Source organism: Crocodylus siamensis, chromosome 1, assembly GCF_052110815.1.
Source record: "Crocodylus siamensis isolate JL-2025a chromosome 1, ASM5211081v1, whole genome shotgun sequence".
NCBI classification, from domain to species: domain Eukaryota; kingdom Metazoa; phylum Chordata; order Crocodylia; family Crocodylidae; genus Crocodylus; species Crocodylus siamensis.
In genome coordinates this window covers 339,624,077-339,646,780 of record NC_143395.1, presented here as the reverse complement: position 1 = coordinate 339,646,780, position 22,704 = coordinate 339,624,077, and positions in this window count along the sequence as shown.

Genomic DNA, 22,704 nt, shown 5'->3' with positions numbered 1-22,704 from the left:
GTCCTAGTAGACTCCAAGATGAACATGAGTCGGCAGTGTGATGAAACCATCAGAAAAGCCAATGGCACTTTATCGTGCATCAGCAGATGCATGACAAATAAGTCCAAGGAGGTGATACTTCCCCTCTATCGGGCGCTGGTCAGACCGCAGCTGGAGTACTGCGTGCAATTCTGGGCGCCGCACTTCAAGAAAGATGCGGATAACCTGGAGAGGGTCCAGAGAAGGGCCACTCGTATGGTTGAGGGCCTGCAGGCCAAGCCCTATGAGGAGAGATTAGAGAAACTGGACCTTTTCAGCCTCCGCAAGAGAAGGTTGAGAGGCGACCTGGTGGCTGCCTATAAGTTCGTCAGGGGGGCACAGAAGGGAATTGGTGAGTATTTATTCACCAAGGCGCCCCCGGGGGTTACAAGAAATAATGGCCACAAGCTGGAGGAGAGCAGATTTAGATTAGATATTAGGAGGAACTTCTTCACAGTTCGAGTGGCCAAGCTCTGGAACGGGCTCCCAAGGGAGGTGGTGCTCTCCCCTACCCTGGGGGTATTCAAGAGAAGGTTGGATGTGTATCTAGCTGGGGTAATGTAGGCCCAGCACTCTTTCCGGCTTATGCAGGGGGTCGGACTCGATGATCTATTGAGGTCCCTTCCGACCCTAGCATCTATGAATCTATGAATCTATGACTTCCTCCAGTGGGCTTTAAACTAAGTTCTTCGGGGGATGGGGATCCACAGGAGCAAGAGAAAACTCAACCAGGTCTAGGACCTGCCCAGGTAAAAGCTCAGGTATATACCAAGGGACCAGTTGTCTCTCAGGTAGGGGGGTGCCCAGGACTCCCACAGGGGGATTAAGGTGTCTCTTTACTAATGCAAGAAGCATGGGAAACAAGCAGAAGGAGCTTGTTCTCCTGCTTGTAAGTAGTAAAATCGACCTGGTTGGCCTAGTGGAGACAAGGTGGGATGAAACTTTTGACTGGGCATTAAACATTGAGGGCTATACGTTGTTTAGAAGAGATAGGAAGGGGAAAAAAAGGTGAGGTTGCGCTCTATGTTAGGGAACAGTATACCAGTTCTACCTTCCAAATGACCAGAGGAAGGCTTAACTGAGACCCTGTGGGTCAAACTTCAAGGAGGGTGGGGGGAGAGGGATCTGGTGGTAGGGGTTTACTACAGGCCACCACATCAGGAGGAAGAGCTGGATCTGGAATTCTCCAGGAAGCTTGGGGAGGCCGTGTGTGCAAAGGATGTTGTGGTCATGGGTGATATGAATTACCCTGACATCAACTGGGAGGAGCAGTTGGCCAGGTCTAGCCACTCATGAAGGTTCCTGACATGCATACAGGACCTACAGCTCATGCAGGAGGTACTCATCCCCACTAGGGAAAATGCCATACTGCATCTGGTGTTAGCCTCTGGGGACGACCTGGTGGGAGATGTGCTAGCACAAGGGAAGCTAGGGGATAGTGATTAGGAAATGATCCAGTTTGCTATTCAGAGAAAGGTGGGGAAGGTAACTAGCACAGCGCAAATGCTTGCCTTTAGGAAAGCCAAGTTCGATGTGCTCAGGGCAGTAGTCAGGGAGGCACTTGGAGCCCAGGGGGTAGCTAGTATGGAGGTCGAGGAAAGGTGGTCCTTCCTCAAGGAGGCTATCCTTGGGGCGTAGCAGGATGCAATTCCACTGCACAGGAAGGCAGGAAAAAGGTCCAAGAAAACTTCATTGCTGAGCGCAGATGTCCAGGCTGACCTGAGGGCAAAGACAAAAGTGTACTGGCGGTGGAAGCATGGGGCAGGGATAAAGGAGGAGTACACCTCCCTGACCCGAGCTTGCAGGGATTTGGTAAGGAAGGCTAAAGCAGCACTGGAGCTTAGATTAGCTTCTGAGATTAAGGATAACAAAAAGTCCTTCTTCAAGTATATAGGTAGCAAGAAGAAGTCCGGGGGTAACATTGGACCCCTATGGGGCAGGGCAGGGTAGGGCAGTTGGTGATGGACGCACGAGAGAAGGCAGAACTATTTAACAAGTTCTTTGCCTCTGTGTTCCTGTCTGCTAACAATGGGGTGCTCTTGGGTGATAGCGTAGAGAGGCCCAGGAAGGATGCGAGTCCCCCGACTGTTAGTTTAGACCTAGCTAAGAATTACCTGGAGGGCTTAGATGTATCCAAGTTGGCAGGCCTGGATGACCTTCATCTGCGGGTGCTGAGGGAATTGGCTGGTGTCATTGCGGCGCCATTGGCACAGCTGTTTGAGGACTCCTGGTGCTCAGGCCAAGTCCCTGAGGACTGGAAAAGGGCCAATGTGGTCCCTGTTTTCAAGAAGGGGAGGAAGGAAGAGCCTGGCAACCACAGGCCAGTCAGCCTCACTTCTATCCTTTGAAAAAGATCTTTGAATAAAATTATCAAGGGCCACATTTGTGAGAGCCCTGCAGGGGAAGTGATGTTGAGGGGTAACCAACATGGGTTTGTGCAAGGCTGATCCTTCCTGACTAACCTGGTCTCTTTCTATGACCAGATAACAAAAAGCTTAGATGTGGAGGAGGAAGTCGATGTCATCTTCTTGGACTTCCAGAAGGCCTTTGACACAGTGTCCCACCCAATTCTGGTGGGCAAGCTGAGGGACTGCGGCATTGACGAATGCATGGTCACATGGGTGGCAAACTGGTTCCAGGAGCGCACCCAGAGGGTGGTGGTGGATGGGTCGATGTCGACCTGGGAGGGTGTGGGCAGCGGAGTCCCCCAGGGCTCAGTCCTTGGGCCGGTGCTGTTCAACATCTTCATTGATCGAGGGTGTGGAGAGCACCCTGTTCAAGTTTGCTGATGACACGAAGCTGTGGGGTAAAGTGAATACACTGGCAGGCAGGGACCACATCCAGGCAGACCTGGATAGGTTAGAGAAGTGGGCAGATCTGAACAGGATGTGGTTCAACAAGGACAAGTGCAGGGTGCTGCACCTGGGGAGAGGGAACCAGCATTATGGTTATAGGTTAGGGGCTGCCCCTCTCAGCAGCACAGAGGCAGAGAGAGATCTTGGAGTCATGATTGACTCTAGGATAAATATGAGTCACCAATGCAACAAAGCAATAGGCAGAGCCAACTGCACCCTGTCATGCATCAACAGGGGCATCACTAACAGGTCCAGAGAGGTCTTGCTCCCCCTCTATGCGGCGCTGGTCAGGCTGCAGCTGGAGTACTGTGTCCAGTTCTGGGCGCCGCACTTCAAGAAGGACGTGGAGAACCTGGAGAGGGTCCAGAGGAGGGCCACTCGTATGGTTGAGGCCCTCTGTAGTCAGCCCTATGAGGAGAGGCTGAGGGACCCGAATCTCTTCAGTCTCCACAAGAGGAGACTCTGGGGGGGGGATCTTGTGGCTGCCTACAACCTTATCAGGGCCCACCAGCAGGGACTCGGGGAAAGTCTGTTCACTAAGGCCCCCCTTGGGGTCACCAGGAACAATGGCCACAAGCTGAGGGAGGATAGGTTTAGGTTAGATATTAGGAAGAACTACTTCACGGTAAGGGTGGTCAGAGCCTGGAATAGGCTTCCCAGAGAGGTGGTGCTCTCACCTTCCCTGGAGATCTTCAAGAGGAGACTGGATAGGCACCTGGCTGGGGTTTTATGACCCCTGCCACCCCCAGTGCTCCTTTCTGCCCGTGGCAGGGGGTTGGACTCAATGTTCTGTCTAGGTCCCTTCTGACTCATTGATTCTATGATTCTATAATCCAACTAGAAGAAATGCCTTGCTGGACTTGGTGCTTGCCACAGGCGATGACCTGGTGAGGGATCTGCAGGTGTGTCGCAGGGCACTAAGGTGCCCTGCTCCTAGAAGAGCAGGAACTGCCTGGGGAGAACCCAAAGAGCCAGGCAGGAGCCCAGGCGCAGGTTGCCATGGTAAATGGCTAAGGTGGAAATTAGTCAGCACCTGTACCTGGTCAGCTGACAGAAATAGGCAGGGCCTTGGGCCCATATAAACCCCAGGCTGAAACTAAGGGACACAGTTTTCTGCCAGTGGCTAAGTGGGAAGGAGCTCTCTTAGAATGAGAAGGGAAAGAGGCCTGACTAATCTCTGCTCTGGGTAATGGTAAAGGGGCAGAGCATGCCTTTGGTAGTCTATGTTAAGTTATAGCCCAGGGGCTTATGTTTTGTTTGTAGTTTTATAAGACCAGTGGTTTGGGTGAGGCTATTTGGGGAAGGAGGAGGCTTTATTGGGGGCCCATTACAGAGCGGAGACCCCGGTGCCAGAGAGGCTGTGACATTTGTGGCATGAGACCCCAGAGACAGAGATGGCGTAGCATTTGGTGGGGCACAGACCCCAGCGCCAGAGAAGGCACACCATTGTGGGGTGTGGAGATCCTGGTGCCAGAGAGGGAACGGCATTTTGGGGCATGGTATTTTGGGGTGCGGAGACCCTGGCGCCAGAGAGGGCACGGCATTTTGAGAGTGTGGCATTTTGGGAGCGCAGCGACCCTGGTGCCACAGAGGGCATGGCATTTGGGGTGCACAGACCCTAGCACCAGTGAGGGCACAGAGACAGGGCTGCAGAGATCCCAGTGAAGACAAGGGGTGCCAGTGAGGGCAGAGAGAGAGAGCTGCGGAGAGCCCAGTGACAACAAGGGGCAGAATTATAACAAGGCCGAGGCAAGATGACACCAGTACCATCTGCGAGGTTCAGGAAGTGGTAAAGGGGCGGTTGGAGTCACACATATAGCCCGTAAGGCTAGGGTGCCCCAAAGCACCCATTGTGGAACAAGACCCACAAGGGGTCTGGGAACATAAAGGGTTCAGCAAGTCCATCAAACCGTGTCCAAGAGGACTTAAAGGCAGCCTCCCTGTTTTCATCTTTTTCATCAAAGATGTGGCGGGCAAGAACTGAAGGTGCCCTTCAGGCCAAATTGGCACAGTCAAGGGGCCTTAGGAGAACATGGCCATCCTTAAGGACCCCATCCCATGACAGGGTGCTCAACTACCTAGGCGTTAGTGACCACTGTCTGCTGGAATTTACTATCTGGCACAGGGTGGTGAAAGCAAACAGTAAGGCAAAAGTTCTTGACTTCAGAAGGGCCAACTTCAGAAGGGGAACTTCAATGAGATGGGAGTCCAGGATGGTTGGTTGTTCCTTAAGGAGGCAATCCTCTGAGCTCAGAGGGAGTCAGTCCCAACATAAACCAAAGTGGGCAAGAGTGCTAAAAAGCTCCCTTGGCTCAGTAAAGGCATCCAGAAGGGCCTGAGGGCAAAAAAGGTGGCATAAAGTCAGTGGAAGCAAGGGGCAATCACCAATGAAGATTACACGTCTGTTACTCATGATTGCAGGGAGGTGGTTAGGAAGGCCAAGGCAGAGACTGAACTAAGGCTGGCGACCAGAATTAAGGATAACAAAAAGTCTTTTTCAAATACATAGGGAGTAAGAAGAAGGCATCAGGTCACATGGGGCCCCTACAGGACAGGCTTGGCAATCTGGTGATTGCAGCAAAGGAAAAAGCTGATCTATTCAATCAGTTCTTTGCTTCCATATTTCTGAGCAGGGACCAGGACAACTCCCTAACTAGGATTACGGACAGGCTCAGGGGACATGATGCCATGCCCAGGGTCAGGGATAATCTAGTTATGGAACTCTTGGAGGAGCTGGACATGTATAAATATGCTCTTCATCTGAGGGTACTGAGGGAACTGGCGAAGGTCATAGCAGGGCCCCTGGCATGGCTGTATGAGAGCTTTTGGTGCTCTGGCCAGGTCCCAGATTACTGGAAAAGGGCCAATGTTGTCCCCATTTACAAGAAAGGGAGAAAGGTCACTTCCTGGGTAACTATAGGCCAGTTAGTCTCACCTCCTTCCTTGGGAAGAGCTTTGAGAAAATTATCAAGGAACAGATCTATGGGAGCCCAGTGTCCTGGGAAAGAGTGGGAAGAAGGACCCCGAACTATAAAGGTGGAACCCCAGGAACGAAATCTGCATGAGAAAAAGAAACTAAACATAAAAATAAAAGAAAAAAATCGCTTACCTGCATCAGGAACCATGGTGCAGCTGGAACTGGGAAGGAAACCTGCACAGATCATCAGCTGTGCCTTCTTACAGCTGAAGCTGGCCAGTGACATCAACAGCAATCACCAGCCAGTGGGAATAAAACAAACCACCAGTGAAGACAGGAGGAGAGAGACAGCAGACCCGAGGAAGTCAACACCACAGGGTGCCTCTCAGGAGTCTCTCAGGGAGACAGGAGGACAGCTCGTCGGGTCAGATGAAGAGCCAGAGGAGGCTCCTGACACTGACCCCAGCAGCAGCAGCAGCGGGGGACGGCTCATCGGAGCAGATGAAGAGCCAGGAGAAATTCCTGCAGCTGGCAAAGGCAGCAACAGTGAAGGGAGCGGAGAGGCAGATGTGACAATTGACACCATAACAGGTAGGAGCATCGGGACACTTGGGAGGCGGAGGAGACTTCCCCTTTGAGAGGCTCCAGACAGGAGCAGTGTGAAGGGCTGTGAAGTGAGGTAACCAGAGGCGGGGTGTGGCCCCTGTATGTAAGGAGCAACCAGGCGGAGGGGCTACAAGGCACCCAAGTAGTGAAGTCACTAAAGAGAGAGAAGAGCAGGGCCATATCCGGACTCAGATAATGTGGGAGAGATAAGCCAGGCAAGAGGCCACGGGTTACCCGGCCCCATGTAGGGGTCATCCTCTGGATAAGTTTTAGGAAGTAAGCTGCCTGGCATCCTGGTGTAAAGGCCAGGGAAGGGGCTGCATGGGCTCCTCACAACATAGTATAGTATTGTTTTGTGTTTTCCTTTGTGTTTCCCCCATTTAGAGGGGTTGAGGGGTAGGATTAGGTGACACAGCCGAGGTAGCAGCAGCAAAGCTCTTATGGGCTTCACTTTTTGTTTAAGGCACCAAATCAGGTGTCATACCCTGGAGGGAGTAGGGTTTGAGGCTGGGATTACCAATCGCAAGCAGCCCTAGGCTAACCAAGCGAATCAGCCTCAGGAACCTGTGCCCTGGATGGGAGGGAGCTAGCAAGACTGCTGCATCTTATAAGATGACAAGAGCGGGAGTGTGGCCAGTCAGTGACCCACTGAGTTGTAGTGTAAGGCTGGGGTGTAGGGGAGGTGGAGACCCACAGGCAACCTCCAGATAGACCCTACACAACAGAGGGACCCCGAGTAGTCACCCCACCACTGGGGTAACATTCAAAGTAATGGCAGGTGAAATTGGGGGACGCAACTCTGGGAGTAAACACCTACTTGACAGCTTACCGGAATCTGTGGGGTAAATACCACCAGTCACTCAGACCAAGGCCACATGTGACCGGATGTTTGAGGCCCGGGGGTCACACCCAGCATAGGAGGTAATGCTCAGGGGCACCCAACATGGGTTCATTGCGGGCAGATCCTGCCTAACTAATTTTGTTTCCTTTTACCACCAGGTCACCCAGTCCTTGGATGCAGACATTGAGGTGGATGTCATCGACCTGGACTTCAAGAAGGCTTTTGACACTGTTTCTCACCCCATTCTCATAAAAAAACTAGGCAGCTGTGGCATTGATGCCTACACAGTCAGATGGGTGGCAAATTGGCTCGATGGTTGCACCCAGACAGTGGTGGTGGATGGGTCGTTTTCAACCTGGAGGGATGTGAGCAGTGGGGTCCCCCAGGGCTCAGTCCGCAGTCCCGTGCTATTCAACATCTTTATTAGCAACTTGGAGGTGGAAGTGGAAATCACGCTGTCCAAATTCCCTCATGACACAAAGATGTGGGGAGAAGTTGGCACACTGGAGGGGAGGGGCAGTATCCAACTAGATCTAGACAGGTTTCAGAGATGGGCAGATGAGAAAAGAATGGAATTCAATGTAGACAAGTGCAAGGTGCTGCATCTAGGGAGAAGGAACCTGCAGCATACCTATAGACTGGGGAACACCCTTCTCAACAGCACAGTGGCTTAAAGGGATCTTGGAGTCATGGTTGACTCCAGGATGGACATGAGCCGCCAATGTGAGGAAGCAATCAGTAAAGCCAACTGTACTTTGTGCTTCTACAGATGCATCACAAGCGGGTCCAGGGAGGTGATCCTTCCCCTCTATGTGGCATTGGTCAGGCCACAGTTGAAGTATTGCATCCAGTTCTGGGTGCCACACTTCAAGGGATTTGGCTAACCTTGAGAGGGTCCAGAGAAGGGCCACTCGCATGGTCAGGGGGCAGCAGGCCAGGCCCTACAATGATAGACTAATGGGCCTGAATCTATTCAGCCTCTACAAGAGAAGACTGAGAGGGAATCTGGTAGCCATCTATAAACACACCAGGGGGGACCAGTGGAAAATAGGTGAGGCTTTGTTCCCTCGGGCACCACCTGGGATAACAAAGAGTAATGTCCACAAATTGCTTGAGAGCAGGTTCAAGCTTGATATCAGGAGGCATTATTTTATGGTTAGGGCTCCCAAGAGAGATGGTGCTCTCCCTTACCTTGGTGTTCTTCAAGATCAGGTTGGATAGATATCTGGCTGGGGTATTATGATTTCAGTATTCATTTCTGTTCAGGGCAGGTGGTCAGACTTGATTATCTGTTCAGGTCCCTTCTGTCCCTAGAAACTATGAAACTATGACAGAGAAGCCCAGGGCTTCCAATGGCAGGCTTAGATACCTGTATACCAATGTCAGGAGCATGGGGGACAAACAGAAGGAACTGGCCCTTCTGCTAAGCAAAAATGAATACAATCTTATAGGGATAACAGACGTGGTGGGACTCCAAGTATGACTGAACCACAGGTATTGACTATACCTTGTACAGGAGGGATCGTGTTGCAAAGAAGGGTGGGGGTGTAGCTCTCTATGTGAAGGAGCACTACACTTACCTACAAGCAGAGTTTGGCACTCAACAAGGGTGACTTGAGACCTTCTGGGTTAGAATACAGGGAGAATGTGGGGAAGGGGCTATAACTGTAGGAGCCTATTGCAGACCTCCTGACCAGGAGGAAGATCTTGACCATGAATTCACTAGGGAACTGGCAGAATATGACTAGGTGACTTCAACCACCCTAACATCTCATGGGAAGAGCATTCAGCCAAATCTGATTGGTTGTGAAGCTTCCTCACTTTCATTGTTGAGCTCTATTTGACTCAAGAAGTCTATGGGCCAGCAAGAGGTAAGGCACTGCTGGATCTAGTATTGGCCAAAGGGGATGATCTAGTCAGTGACCTGAGGATCAAAGGGAAGCTTGGTGACAGTGATCACAAGTTGATCACTTGCCCTATCCATCACAAAGCTGGCAAATCAGTCAGCAATGCAGAAATCCTTGACTTTAGGAAAGCTGACTTTCACAAACTCAGGAGGTTGGTTGTTGAGGTCCTGAGAGACCATGATCTGACAGGGAGGGGTGTCCACAATGAGGGGTTGCTTCTTAAGGATGTGATCCTAAAAATCCAAGAGAAGTCTATTCTGGCCCTAGGAAAGGTAGCAAAAGGTCTGGGAAACCTCTTAGCTCAAAAGGGAACTCATGGACCTCTTGAATCTGAAAAGAAGTTTATCACAGTCTGCTCTTTGGTGAGAGAGGCAGTGGTCTGCTGGGGAGAGATGGCTTCCATCTCACTCTGCTGGGGAGGAGGCTCTTCTCAGCCAGACTGGCTGACCTGCTCGACTGGCCTTTAAACTAAGCCCTCTGGGGGATGGAGGGATTCCTGCCATTGCAAGAAGACTGGGTGTGGTAGGAATCCTACTTTCAGAGCCCCTCTGCATGTGTGGCTCCACCCTCCTGCAATGGGCCAACCGCCTGCTTACTCGCCTGCCACACCTTGATTTTACTTGTGATTAATAGATGATTGGAATCAGCGGGAGGCTGCCCATTTTTATGCGCCCCGATGACGGGGGGCGCTGTCTGCGGCTCCTTTTCCTCCCCTACACCGCAGCCCAGGCCTCGCAGATGGTGCTGGTATAATCCAACTTGGGCCATGTTATTATGTCTCGGCCCTTTGTCTGCTTTCAGGGCTCCTTGCCACCCCTCCTCACTCTCGGGGCTCCTCACTGCCCCTCCTCATTCTCAGGGTCCTCACTGCCCCCTAGCTCTGGGGCTTCTCACTGCCCCCTTTAGCTCTGGGGCTCCTTACTGCCCCCCTAGCTCGGGGCTCCTCACTGCCCCCTGGTCGGGGATCTTTGCTACTCCCCTAGCTCCGGGGTTTCTCGCTGCCCCCTAGCTCTGGGGCTTCTCGCTGCCCCCTTAGATCCGGGCTGGGCCAGTGCACCCCCAAACAAAGCTGTGCCCCCTCCAGTGCCAGGAGATCCCATGCTATCGTGGAGCTCCTATGAGGCCTCCTCCAAACCCTTATAGCCTCACCTGGTCCTCCAGTAAAACAGAAAACACAAAATGCAAAGCCCTGGGGCTACAACATAAAAGCTAGACCGTTCTGATCAAAATATGAATCTCCCCCTACCAGAGAGAGAGAGAGAGAGTGCATCGACCCCCAGCAGGAACCAGGGGATGTTCCGACTGTCAGAGTTCTCCCCTTTGTTTTGGCTGAGTTCCTCCTCCCTTGGCTGCCGGAGGGGAACTGCCCTCCTGGCCTTCTGCCTGGGCTTAAGAAGGGCTAAGCTCCTCCCCTTCCTGGCTCTAGGTTTCCCTGGTTGCTAGGGCAACCAGCATCTGCATAGTCCTGGTGACTGGCGGCTGCGCTTCCCCCTTCCCACCACTAGGGTTCTCTCCCGAGCCGTTTCTGCTCTCAGTCGCAGGGCACCTGAGAGCTCTGTGACACAGGGCAACCTTTGTAAATCCATCAGGCTAAGGCACTTAAGGGAACCCACCCCTACCCTAACCCCTAGAATGATCTGTAAGGAAGTCAGGGGACCCCAATGGGACACATACCTACCTGTACATCAACGCCAGGAGCTTGGGGAATAAACAGCAGGAACTGGTCCTCCTGGTAAACAAGAATGACTCTGACTTCATAGGAATAACGGAGACATGGTGGGACTCCACCTATGACTCAGCCACAGGTATAGATGGTTATACCCTGTACAGGTGAGATCTTACAGATAAAAGGGGTGGGAGTGTAGCTTTCTATGTCAAGGAGAGCTACACTTCCCTGCAAATTGACATTGACACCTAGGAAGGATGACTGTGTCTCTCTGGGTTAAAATATATGGAGAATGTGGCTTAGGGGACATCATGGTAGGACTCTACTGGAGACCCCTAACCAGAACCAAGAGCTGGATGAGGAATTCACCAGGGAACTGGCTGAGGCTGCATGCTCTCAGTTCATGGTTGTCATGGGAGACTTTAACTACCCTGACATCTCATGGGAAGAGCACTCAGCCAAATCCAATCAGTTGCAAAGCTTTCTCAAATGCGTGGATGAGCTCTACATGACTCAAGATGTCTATGGGCAACAAGAGGTAAAGCATTGTTGGACCTGGTACTGGCCAAAGAGGATGACCTAGTCAGTGACCTAAGAAACAATGGAAAGCTGGGTGACAGTGACCATGATTTGATCACCTTTACTATCCATCGCAAAGCTGGCAAGTCAGTCAGTAATACAGAAGCCCTTGACTTAAGGAAAGCTAACTTTGACAAGCTCAGGAGGTTCATTGTCAAGGCCCAAAGAGACCAGAACTTGACAGGAAGTGGAGTCGAAGAGGAGTGGTTGCTCCGCAAGGGAGTGGTCCTGACAGCACAAGGACAGCAGCAGAGGAAGGGTAGCAAAAGACCACAGCAACCCCCTTGGCTCAGGAGAGAACTTGAGGACCTCTTACACCTCAAAAGAGAGACTTATAAAGGCTGGAAGGCTGGAACTACCACCAAGGAGGAGTACTCAGCACTGGTCCGTACCTGCAGGGAGTGGATCAGGAAAGCCACGGTTGCAACTGAGCTCCATCTGGCTTAAAACATCAAGGATAACAAAAAGTCCTTTTTTCAGATATGTAGGGAGTTGGGATAAAAGCAAGGGCAACATTGGACTCCTGCTGAACCAAATGGGACAGCTGATAACCGACACCCAGGAAAAAGGCCAATCTGCTCAATGGGTTCTTTGTGTCGGTCTTTCATCAGTGCAATGGGACCGCCCTGCCTAGCAAGTCGTGGGACGGTCAGGGTGAGGTTGTACTTATACCCAGCATTGGTGTTGATCTAGTAAAGGATCACCTTGAGAGTCTGGACACCTACAAGTCAGCTGGTCCTGACAGATTATTCCCTAGAGTACTCAAGGAGCTGGCAGGTGTCATAGCTCAACCATTGGCAAAAATATTTGAAAACTCACGGCAGTCAGGTGAAGTACCTGAAGACTGGAGGAAGGCCAATGTGGTATCCATCTTCAAGAGAGGGTGGAAAGTAGATCCCAGGAATTACATGCCAACCGGCTTGACCTCAATCAGATTCTGAAGAAAATTATCAAGGAGAGCCTTCTGGATAAGCTGGCTGGGGGCATCATCCCGAGGGACAGCCAGCATGGTTTTGTCATGGGTAGGTCTTGCCTGACCAAACTCATCTCCTTCTATGACCAGGTGACATATCACCTGGACAAGGGAGAAGAGATTGATGGTATATATCTGGACTTCAAAAAAGCCTTTCATCTGGGATCCCATGACCTCCTCATGGAAAAATTGGCTAAGTGTGGCCTCGGCTACACCACAGTCTGATGGCTGGGAAATTCACTCTGAGGTTAGACCCAGAGAGTAGTGGTCAATGGTAGTGAATCATTATGACACTCTGTGACCAGTGATGTCCCTCAAGGCTCTGTCCTTGGACCAGTTCTCTTTAACATCTTTATCAATGATGTGGACATTGGTGTCAGATGTGCACTGGCTAAGTTCACCAATGATGCTAAACTCTGGGGTATAGCATCCACACCTGAGGACAGGCTAGTGATCTAGGCTAACTTGGATAAACTTAGTAAGTGGGTGGACACAAACCTGATGATGTTCAATACTGATAAATGTAAGGTACTCCACCTCAGGAAAAAAAATCCTGCAACATACTTATAGTCTTGGCAGTGCTACGTTTGCTAGCACCGCTGGTGAAAGAGACTTGGGGGTCATGACTGACCACAAGATGAACATGAGCAATACGATGTCACAGCTGGTAAATCAAACAAAACTCTGGCTTGCATCCATAGATGCTTGTCAAGTAAATCTCAGGATGTCATTCTTCTGCTGTAATCAGCCTTGGTGAGACCACAGATGGAGTACTGCATCCAATTCTGGGCTCCACAATTCAAGAAGGATGTTAAGAAGCTTGAAAGATTCCAGAGGAGAGCCACGCACATGATCAGAGGGCAAGAGAATAGACCTTATGAAGAGAGGCTGAGAGCCATGGGACTCTTCAGCCTGGAAAACTGCAGGCCTAGGGGGGACCTGGTGGCTGCTTATAAGTATATAAAGGGCGTATATCAGGATCTGGGAGAACGTCTGTTCAGCAGTGCACCCCAAGGAAAAACGAGGACAAATGGTCATAAACTCCTCCAAGACAGTTTTAGGCTGGACATAAGGAAAAATTTATTTACTGTCCAAGCCCCCAAGACCTGGAATAGACTCCCTCCAGAAGTGGTGCAGGCACCTACTCTGGACTCATTCAAGAAATGCTTGGATGCTTATCTTGCTGGGATCCTATGACCCCTGCTGACTTCCTGCCCCTGGGGCAGGGGGCTGGACTTGATGATCTTCAAGGTCCCTTCCAGCCCTAACATTTATGAAATCTATGAAGTCTATAAGGAATGGAAGTCAGGAGCTACCACTAAGGAGGATTATGCAGCACTGGCCTGCACCTGTAGGGAGTTGACCAGAAAAGCCAAGGCTGAAAATGAACTCAAACTGGATATGGGAATCAAGGACAACAAAAAGTCCTTCTTCAAAAATGTGGGAAGTTGGGGAAAAAAACAAGTGTGCCATCAGACCCCTGCTGAACCAAATGGGGCAGGTGACAACCAACACCTAGGAAAAAGCCAACCTCCTCGATGATTACTTTGCATTGGTTTTCCACCAGCACAAGGGGATCACCCTCCCTGACAGGACACAGGACTACCAGTGTAAGGGTGATCATACGCCTATAATTGGGGAAGATCTTGTGAGGGAACAGCTTGAGAGGCTGGATATCCACAAGTCAGCTGGCCTGGACAGAACGCACCCAAGAGTGCTAAAAGTCAGCTGACATCATAGTATGACCAACTGGAAGAATATTTGAGAACTCATGGCACTCAGGAGAGGTTCCTGAAGATTGGAAGAGGGCCAATGTGGTTCCTATCTTCAAGACAAGAAGGAAGTAAGATCCAGAGAACTACAGGCCAATCAGTTTGACCTCAATCCCTAGAAAGATCTTGGAAAAACTCATCAAAGAAGCCATCAACAGAGTAACAGAAAACAACATTCTGAGAGATAGTCAATGTGGCTTTGTTGTAGGTAGGTCCTGCCTGACCAACTTCATGTCCTTCTGTGACCAGGTGGTGCATCACCTAGACAAAGGAGAAGAGGTTAATGTCATATATTTAGATTTCAAAAAAGCCTTTGAATTTGTCTCCCATCATGTTCTCATAGTAAAATTGAGGAACTGCAGCCTCAACAACCTTACAGTCCTATGGCTAGGGAACAGGCTCTGTGGTTGGACCCAGAGAGTGATAGTTGATTGGACCAAGTCAGCATGGCACATGGTGACCAGTGGTGTCCCCCAGGGCTCAGTGCTTGGACCAGTACTCTTTAATATATTCATAAATGATCCGGAGTAGGGTGTCAGAAGCAGACTAGCTAAGTTCATGGATGACACCAAATTATGGGGAAGTGTGGTCACTCTAGAGGATAGGCTGGCAATTCAGGCCAACCTGGACAGACTCACAAGGCAGTCAGATCAAAAGCTGATGACATTAACAAGGAGAAATGCAAGGTTCTCCACCTTGGGAGAAAAAACCCACATCATACTTACAGGCTCAGCAGTGCTACACTCACTAGCAACATGACAAAAGAGACTTGGGGGTCATGACTGACCACAAGATGAAGATGAGCCACCAACGGAATGCCACAGCCAGCAAAGCAAATAAAACTCTGGCTTGCATCTACGGATGCATCTCAAGCAAGACCCAAGAAGTCATCCTCCTGCTTTACTCGGCCTTGGTGAGGCTGCAGCTGGAGTACAGCATCCAATTCTGAGCTTCACACTTTAGAAAGGACTTGGAGAAGCTTGAGAGAGTCTAGAGGAGAGCCACATGCATGATTAGATGTCAAGAGAACAGGCCTTATGAGGAGAGGCTGAGAGACATGGAACTCTTCAGCCTGGAGAAGCGAAGGCTCAGGGGTGACTTGTTGGCAGCCTATAAGTAAATAAGGGTGTGCATAAGGAACTGGGAGAACAGTTGTTCACCAGGGCACCCCAAGGGAAAACAAGGTCTAACTGTCACATAGTGCTGGAAGACTGTTCTAGACTGGACATAAGGAAAAACTTCTTTACTGTCTGAGTCTCCAGAGTCTGGAATAGACTCCCTGAAGAAGTAGTGTAAGCCCCTACTCTGGATACCTTTAAGAAACACTTGGATGCTTATCTTGCTGGTCTGATATGACCCCAGCTGACTTCCTGCCCCTTGGGCAGGGGGCTGAACCCAATGATCTCATGGGGTTCCTTCCAGCCCCAATGCCTTTTAAATCTATCAGAAGGGGGTCAGGTACCCCTGACCCATTTCTCCCTTTTTCATCCCTCCCCTTCCTTTATGCACTGCTTCTTCTTCTACCTTGCTGTGTGCTTGTGGGTGTTTCTTTCCCCTGGTTGTGGCCTTTTTCCCCTCATCTTCTTCCATTTCAGATCGGTTCTCTTTTTCTCTTTCTTGTTCCTTTCCTGTGCCCCAGTGGTGACCACAGAGCTGGAGGACCCAGGTAGGGGAACCTGCAACAAGATGGCCTCTGGCTCCAGGTGTAGGAAGGGCCTGATGACCCAGAGAAGGACAGTAGAGGAATCATGTGACTCAGAGAGCCATATATAAACCGATGCCTTGGACCAAAGAGGCATTTTGGCTGTGGAAGCTGTAGGGTTTGAAACCCTCTGCGAGAGGTGTGAAGACGGAAGCCCAGACTATGGAGAGGACTCAAGAGGCAGCCCTTAGTCAAGGGAAACTGGGAACCTGGTTAGGAAGCAAGTTAAGTATCCAGGGCCCTTTATGTTTTGGCTTTATTTTTTTTTGTGGAGCCTGACACCAAAAGGTGCAGTGAACCCCATATGGAATATTCTTCTGAACCGGTGCTGGTGCTTGCATTTTGGGGGTTTCATTCCATCCTCCTTCCCTCACCCCCAGAGTAACAGGTTGTGGCTGTAGGGATGGAGAGGTCCACAAAATGAGGGTGACTGAGGAGGCACCCCAAACTTGAGGTGCAACTAGAGAGCATTCTGTAGCCACAGGAGGATGAACTGGAATGAACTGTGAGACAGGAGGTGGCAGGGGTTCCCAGTTGCCCATGTACTGGTTATTGCAGGTAGAAGAACCTGAGGTCATGGAGAGTGACCAGAGTGGAGCCAGGAGCTTCCAGCCCTGAGCAGTTGGCTCTGGGCTAGAAAGCTCTGTGAGAGTAAAATTGGGATGAGGCTCAAGGAAGAGCCTTAGACCAAACAGAGACCATCTCTTCCAAAAGCAAGTCTGCCCTCTGAATAGCCTACCCTACTAATTTCAACATCAAGGCATGGATGGCAAGACTAATGGATAGGGGAGAAGTTGGAAGATATAGGCGCTCGTAGGCCCATAGAGGTCTGTAGTCTATGGCAGCACCTCCAAGTGCAAATATGGAAGACAAAGAGTCAGATGATTTTACTGTAAAAAATATTACACTGGATATTAAGAAGAACTTGCTAACTATCGGAGAACTGAAATACTAGGGGTAAGGACAGCCATTTACTAGTCCCAGCCTATGTTTATGTGGCTTACTCCAGGAGCCACACATAGAGCCATTCATGGCTGGCAGGAGCTGTGTGAGGAAACAGATACAAGGGCCTTGTTACACTGCACAAATATTGATTGGCTTAGTGCTAGCTAGCTTCTAGTCACACCTTCAACTTGAGTGGCATATCTATGGGGAGCAGCCACACCTTAATGGAACAGGAACTGGGTTATGTGGATCAAGAGAGAATCCTGCCCTGGAGTGGCATAACTTTGATCTACATCATGATTGCTTTAAGTCAGGTGACAATAGGGGACAATGTGAAATCTAGGACACTGTCTGCCCCTGCCCTTTCCCCTGTCCTCCCCTCTGCTGCTGTGGGCTATAGGGAATCAAAGGCCTATTAATGACCCATTTTTCTTTAATTGACAGGTATTAACAATCACCTGTGAAATAACAATTAGTATTAATAGGGTTCCCCATTTCACAGCTCCTTTACTCTGCCTCCCCACCCTACACCCTGCACCTAGGATGCTCATTTTAATTTTCACCTTCAACATCTGAGACTGTCCCTGCCAATCCAGGACATATGGTCACTACATACTGGGAACCTATATACGTGCTCTAGGGTTGCGGGGGGCACTTTAGAGTGGCTCTCAGATCCTCTCTAATTAAAGTGCCCACAGCATCACATGTATTCAGTGTCCTGCACTTCAAAATGGTGGTGGGCATAGGTGACTGGTAGGGAGGACATGGGCAGGGGCACATGCCCCCCTGAGATTGGCCACTGCTGCTAGCTTCTGCGGGCGCTTTCTGCTCGCCACCTCCCTGCTGCTGGCTTCTGTGGGTGATTGCCGCTCACTATGCCTCCACCCCGCTGCCCTACCACTGGCAGCTTCTGCAGGCAGTTGCCACTTGCCACCCACTGCCAGCTTCTGCAGCATTGCTGCTCGCCACCCCCTCCACCCACTGTCACTGTCGGCAGTGGTGGCTTCTGCAGGTGGTCAACACTTGCTACCCCACTGCCGCTGCTGCTGCCACTGCCACCCAAAAACTATGCCCCCACTAGTCTCAGGAGGCACCAGTCACCCATGGTGGCAGAGGTGCTTTAACTACAGTTAAATTCAATGAGCTGTAGTTAAAGTGCCCCACCTCCATTTCGAAATGTGGGGACACTGAATACACATGACGTGGAGGCTACTGGACCTGAATTAATTGAGTTTGCTCTGATGTGTGCTAATTAGCATGCATCAGAGCAGAACTTCATCATGTGTATAGGTGCCCCCTAGGTTTAAACCAATTAAAAGTGTTAATGTCTAGATAATTCAGGGGTTAAGAGCTCCAGAACCTGCCAAAGATTAATGTATAACAAGGCCCTAAGTAACTCAGTGCGGAGGATGGGCTGATAGGTCTGCAAGGGGATTGGTGGATATCTTGGGGTGGTTGGTGGGATCAGGGGGGCTGGTGGGTCTGCCGGGGGCGGGGTGGAGTCATGGGTTCTTGGGGGAAGGTTGGAGGAGTAAAGCTAGCCTACTCAAAGCCAGAGTGGGGGAAGAGGAATAGCACAGTGGTAAGCAGCTGGGCTTTCCCAGCCTCAGGGCTGTTCTGTAAATGCATTCAGGTGTTTGGAAGATCAGGTTAATCTTTTCTCTAAGTTAGTGTACCTCCTGTGGTGAACTAACTCAGATTAGGTATACCATTTTCTGTGCAGTTTAAGTCTGCTGAACTTTAAGTCCTTGTATTGATTTGCACAATTAGGCATTTAGATTGACCCATGGTTCAGTCAATCTAAATGTAACACCTGTATGTACCCTTACTAGAAGGCTGTGGAATGTTCTTTTCTGGAGGTTTTGAAGAGCACATTAGGGAAACATCTCCTAAGGGTGATCCAAGCATACACCATCCTGCCTTACTGTAGGGAGTTGAACCACTTGATCCTGTGAGGTGATTTGGAGCCCTACATTTTTATGTTCTGTGAATCATTTGGGTCTAGATCCACTAAAAGACTTAAGAGATCTCAACACTGAGTTGCAGGTGTTTTGTTGCCTCATACAATTTATTAATGTTCACCTTGAGGGTGCCCTTGAAGTATTTCTTTTGGCCTCCACATACCCTTTGTCCTTGGCTGAGTTGGGAGTATAGCAATTGTTTTGGTTAACATACATCAGGTATGCACACACAATGCTCTGTCTACCACAAATTGGGGAAAAACTAGCCCAGGACAGGGCTATAGGGTGACACCTTGTGAGAGAAAGTACATCTTACTTTGAGAAAAACCATCAGCCCTGGAGGCAGAAAAATGACAAACTGAAGGAAAGGAAATGAGATGGAGAAACCTGCAGTTTGACCCTTCTTTTAACCACCATCTGTGACATCTGTCAGAGAGTCTGCATCTCTAGGTTCGGCCTTGCTAGCCATCAATGGACTCATTTACAACCCTTTACTTGACTTGGGGGAGAGATCATCCTAGACTCTGAGGGATCACCACCATCACCAAAGAATTCAATTTATAGCCCCAAGTTAGGCACCTAGTGTTGGCACTGGATTTATGACCCAGATACCTTGCTCCAGGTGAACCCAAACCTTCAGACTGACCACAACTTCTCCATTCAATAACAGGTGAAATTTCTAGATATACAGTGATAGCAGATAAGAATAATGCTGGCAAGGCAAACAAAATAACATGGCCTATATTTACCAGTCCTAGGGTTGTCAAGATGAAAGGTATGTCTGGCCAGTATGTGAGTTTCACCCTGAGGTTCTCTCTTGAATGTCAGATGTCAGCAGCCTGAGGCCCACCCTCCACGGTAAGGTGGGTAAGATGGGCTGCCAGTGTGCCCTCTGTCCACGGTGGCTTGAGGTTCCTCTCTCAGGGGACCCTTAGCTGCTCTGAAATTCCTCCTTTTGTATCCCCTCTCTCTCCTGATGACGCTTCATCTCTAGGTACCATTGACTAGTTTCCCTGTGGTCATAATTTCATAGTTTCATAGTTGGTAGGGTCAGAAGAGACCTGAGCATATCATCAAGTTAGACCCCCTGCCATGGCAGGAAAGAGTACTGAGGTCAAACGACCCCAGCAAGGTGTTCATCTAGCCTCCTCTTAAAGACCCCCAGGGTGGGAGCCAGCACCACTTCTCTTGGAAGTTGGTTCCAGATCCTAGCCGCCCTGACAGTGAAGTAGCGCCTCCTGATATCTAGTCTGAATCTACCCTCTGCCACCTTGTGATTGTTATTTCTTGTCACTACTGGTAGTGCTCAGGGGAACACGGACTCCCCCAATGCCTGCTGGTCCCCACTGACTAGCTTGTAAATAGCCACTAGATCCCCGCCTCAGCCTTCTTTTGTGGAGGCTGAACAGGTTCAGGTCCCTTAGCCTCTCCTCTTAGGACCTAACCCTGCTGACCCCGATCATGTGGGTGGCCCTTCTCTAGACCCTCTCCATGTTGTCCACATCCCTGCTGAAGTGCAGCGCCCAGAACTGGGTGCAGTACTCCAACTGCGGCCTGATCAGTGTCACATAGAGGGGGAGTATCACCTCCTTGGACCTGTTTGAGATGCATCTATGGATGCATGACAAGGTACAGTTGGCCTTCCTGACCGCATCCCCACACTGTCGGCCCATGTTCATTCTGGCATCAATAATGACTCCAAGATCCTTTTCTGCCTCTGCACCAATGAGAAGAGAGTTCCCCAGCCTGTAGGTATGCTGCTGGTTCTTCCTCCCTATGTGCACTACCTCGCACTTGTCAGTGCTGAAACCCATCTTGTTTTCATCCGCCCACCTCTGTAACCTAAGTCTGATTGCAGCGTATTCCTCCCCTTTAGCATGCTCACTTCTCCCCACATCTTAGTGTCGTCTGTGAATTTGAACCCCCTCATCCAAGTCACTGATGAAGATGTTGAACAGTGTGGGCCCAAGGACCGACCCCTGCGGAACCCCACTGCCCACATCCGTCCAGGTCGAATAAGACCTGTCCACCACCGCTCTCTGGGTGTGGCCCTCCAGCCAACTAGTAACCCATTTGGCTGTGTGGGTGTCGATGCCACAGTCTCCTAGTTTTTTAATAAGAATGGGGTGAGAAACAGTGTCGAAGGCCTTCCTAAAGTCCAGAAAGACTATGTCCACTGCTACCCCTGCATCCAAGGATTTTGTGACCTGGTCATAGAAGGCCACCAGGTTGGTCTGACAGGACCTGCCTCTAATGAACCCGTGTTGGTTGCTCCTAAGCATAAAATCCCCTGCTGACCCTTCTTGGACATGTGCCAGGATAATTCTCTCAAAAAGCTTACCCAGGATCCAGGTAAGACTGACTGGCCTATAGTTTCCTGGGTCCTTCTTCCTCCCTTTTTTGAAAATGGGAACAATATTGGCCCTTTCCCAGTCCTCTGGCACCATGCCAGAGCACCATGAGTGCTAGTAAAGCTGTGCCAGGGGTCTTGCAATGACCTCTGCTAATTCCCTCAGCACTCTGGATTGGAGATCATCAGGACCTGGTAATTTAAATATGTCCAGTCCCTCCAGCAGGTCCCTGACTAGGTTCTTACCGACCCTAGGCCTTGGTGCACCTCCCCTGGGTCCTATGGGGGTCCCAGTGTGGGAGGTTACCTGGTCCCTGCTCAGGAAAATGGAGGCAAAGAAGTCATTAAATAGGTTAGCTTTGTCGTCTGGTGTGACGACCAGATTTCCTAGCGTGTCCTGCAGAGGCCCCATGTTACCCGGCACTTTCTTTTTACCCACTATGTATTTAAAAAAGGACTTCTTTTTGTCCTTGATCTGGGTAGCTAGTCCCAGTTCCATCTCCGCCTTGGCCTTCTTGACCGCTCCCCTATAGCCCCAAGCAACTGAGGTATAGTACTCCCTGGTGATGGCCCTTCCCTTCCATTGGGTGTATGCCTCCTTTTTCATACTGCCCATGTTCTGTTGTGTTGGCATATTCTGCTGTTCCAACAAACCCATCACATGCACACATCTTAATTTGGTTATTTATTATTGTCTTAATTTGATCAGTTCACCAAAACTGGAAATCTGAGGGACTCTGCAGTTGAGCACTGTGACCTAATGCCTCCTTATCTTATGTTATAGAACAGCGTGGTACATGTCTTCAATTTCCAAGCCTGTGTGTTTGGAAGGAAGGGCCTTGAAGGAAAGTCTGTCACAAACCAATTAACCCTTGTCATTCCCTTGGATGATTGTTCTCATGCATATGTACTTTACCTACAAGCTAGTTCACAAAAGCAAACATCTAAATACCATTTTCTAGACATCAAATCCCTCCTTGAAGGTCTTATACCTTCATATTATAGATGAAGCATAATCAAGGGAATCACCTGAAATGTTGTGGGGAGGACCTCCACCAGTCATCCCAGGAAAAGTATGATGGCATTTGTGATTAAGGGCTCCAGCAGGTGGGACATTGTGACAACCCTTAACTATTGTTTTAATGTCACCCATACCCTCTCTGGCTCAGTCTTTTGTCTTAGCATTCCCTAACCTGGCAACCAAATTTTAGTCAATCAAGTTTAAGCAGGTCTCCTATACTGGGGCTGGGGAATGTATAGTCCAAGATGCCTACTAAACCTTTTATTCCATGTTCCAAGGAGTCCCTAAATAATGCAGGGATTATGAAGGCACCTAAGAAAAAAGCCAGTATATAGTATGGCCATCCAATAAGAAATGTAGATGTGCTTTGAAGATGAAAGACAAGATAAAGCACTAATTATCATTATTCATTAGTGTCACCCCAAACTGGCCTCTCTAACTGGTTTTTCAGGTCTTGAAAGAATCACCTGTCAGCATTCTGTCTCAGCATGCTTCAGAGCAGTCTTTGCACGCATTCTCATAGGGAGCAAACAGGAGTTGGGTAAGAGCTAATTTAAAGATACTGGATAAAACTCTATTCTACGTCAGGGA